Source organism: Scylla paramamosain, chromosome 22, assembly GCF_035594125.1.
Source record: "Scylla paramamosain isolate STU-SP2022 chromosome 22, ASM3559412v1, whole genome shotgun sequence".
NCBI lineage: Eukaryota > Metazoa > Arthropoda > Malacostraca > Decapoda > Portunidae > Scylla > Scylla paramamosain.
Window position 1 is genome coordinate 3,735,001 of NC_087172.1, and position 2,500 is coordinate 3,737,500.

The 2,500-nt window shown below is 39.8% G+C and overlaps 1 protein-coding gene and 1 long non-coding RNA gene across 2 annotated transcripts in view; one reads left to right on the forward strand and one right to left on the reverse strand.

Annotated features, from left to right (window-relative positions):
* The window catches only part of LOC135111448 (uncharacterized), a 2,166-nt gene extending 360 nt beyond the window's left edge, over nt 1-1,806 (reverse strand). Inside the window, exons 1-3 of the long non-coding RNA XR_010273740.1 lie at nt 1,559-1,806; nt 1,094-1,252; nt 1-664 (exon numbers count right to left, since the gene is read on the reverse strand). The exon at nt 1-664 is cut by the window's left edge and continues 360 nt beyond it. This is a non-coding gene — a long non-coding RNA (uncharacterized LOC135111448). The remainder of the gene's footprint in view (nt 665-1,093; nt 1,253-1,558) is intronic.
* LOC135111446 (transmembrane protein 229B-like) overlaps nt 1-2,500 on the forward strand; it is a 75,119-nt gene that overhangs the window by 13,586 nt on the left and 59,033 nt on the right. The window lies entirely within an intron of this gene.

Genomic DNA, 2,500 nt, shown 5'->3' on the forward strand with positions numbered 1-2,500 from the left:
AAAAGGACACAACTTATATTTAAACGCTATCGTAATGTTTACCAAGGGGAACTTCCTTATGCATGATGTGTTAGTAAAGTGTACAGGAAGAAATACTGATCAGAAAATTAATGCAGTAATTTTTATTCACTTTCATATGCACTATTTATTGTTTTGATTATCATTGATCTTCGTTACGTCTTCACCCGCGAAGTAAATGAACGAAATAGCTATTCTTTTCCCGCTAGTTCGTCTCAAGCTACCAACTCCTTCATATTCTTTTTAATTTGATATCATTCACCTTCGTTACGTCATGACACTCGTAGAAAATGCTAAGTAAATGCGAAGTAAATGCGAAAAAAAATTATCCAAGTAGTTTTCTTCCCTGTCAATTCGTTTCAAGCCACCTTCCCGTCACCCGTCATCCGTCACCCGTCACCCTCACTTCACAAACTTTCACTCCCGCCTCATGCTGCACTCAGGCCATGAACACGTCGAGGCGCGCAGCTAATCCCCAATCAGCGGTGGATCTTCGCTCTTCTCGTTCACTTCTGATTCCTCTCCACGCCGTAAATTTCTTCCCGCACAAAAAGGTTTCATTCCCGAAGAAGAGTTTCCAGGGCATAATTTTTTCTGGGGCTGCTTTCCGCCTCCCCCCACCTATTTTTGTTTTCCCTATGGCTATCTGTAAATACCCAGTGATGGGGTTAAAGTGGTAATTAGGGCAGAATGTGGATTATTGTGTACATTTGTATGTGTGTGTGTGTGTGTGTGTGTGTGTGTGTGTGTGTGTGTGTGTGTGTGTAGGCAATTCTGTGTACGTTTTATCCTACCGTCAGACTTTAGAAAAAAAAAAAGTGACATGAAATTGTAAAACTTGTCTTGCAAAAACAACAGATTATTGCACGGAAGGAAAATAAGAAAGAAAAATACATTTGAAAAGTATTGATTCACACACACAAACGAACAAATGTGCCAACTGCCTTCATATTCATGGCTTTAAATATATTCATGAGAAAACTGATAGAAGTAATGACGTCATAACGAAACTGAGGTCTTTATTAAGCCTCCTTCTGCGAGACAGCCTCCATTAGCTCAAGAAATATCGCCTCACCATACCACTGAGATCCGTGACTGAGCAACACCACTACCACATCCTTTGGTGTCTGTCATCCTGCCTGCCAGACTGAATGCGTCAAGTCGTGCGTGGTATCCGTGGCCGTCACTTCCTCTCGTCCCTGCGCGGTGAACCACCCAGCACTATGACCTGAAACTAACGGCGACATCCTGAATAAATTTAGATTATGTCACGTGTCTGTTCGAGTTAATTTTCAACAATATCTTAGTTTTTTCATTCATTCATTTACGCACGTACTTTTTTTTTTTTTGTGTTATATTTAACCGAATCCAAGGAATTTTTTAATTGACAGTGCAGTTCTCCATTTATTAAAAGATTCAAATGAGTTGTGATATAATAATTCGTTTGTTTTAAATAATGTTAAGATACACAGTCCAAAGAGGATTGGGTTTCTCAAATTACAGCTTGAGGCAGAACTTTACGGCACGCCATGACACTAACCTGACGATTACGGTACACTGTGTTATACACGGAGGAGCGGCGCGGCACCATTGACCCACACATGGCTGGTAGGCAGACACTTCACTGTAACAAGGAGGCCACCCTCGCAAAGTTAATGGCACCAGACCTTGCAGCGCGGCAACACTGCGGGGCGGCGAGGGTTTCACCACACGTCACTTAAGCCACTTCTTCTCGCTGCGCCAAACCACAATGCACGCCTGTTTGTTTTGGTGTTGTGAGTCAGGAGCTGAAGTGAAGGACTGGCACGTGCTGGCTGTGGCAATGATGAAATATCGTAACCGTTTTCATCCGAGCGTTAGATTAAGTTGAATCAAGTTTAAGTGGGGTTAGGACTAGATTACTTATTTTTTTCTTCATCACAACTGTATTCTTTGTTGTATAGATCAATAATAGTCAATATGTGTGTATGGTGCACCACACGGTGCATGAATTTTTTCAAAGGGTACCTGGAAATAGTGGGGTACGTAGAGGAATACATGACAGGGCCAGTGTGTAAGAGAGTGCTCAGTGCGAAAAGATGTTTTGGGGATGCGTCATGTAAGAAATTAATTTAAATTGAGATTCATATGTTATATTTGTATATGACACCTTCACGCAACTCGCGCTTCACGGATTTGAGATGTGGTATTTTGTTTTATTATACATCTAGTACTTACATAGCAATTATTTAAGACAGAATAACTATTCTCTATGTTTAGAGTAGACATGTAATGCTTTTATTTATATATCTTCAGTCTTAAACCTAGAAAAAGGTGTCAAATATTCATTTGATTATGTGTAAAAAATTGTCTACGGAGCTACGGTACATGAATTTCTCAAGAGGGTGCACTGACTTAACAAATATTGAAGAACATTAATATATACTGTATACAATTACAATTAAAAAAAAATATGCACAGAAATTAGTAATTTCAAGGATAT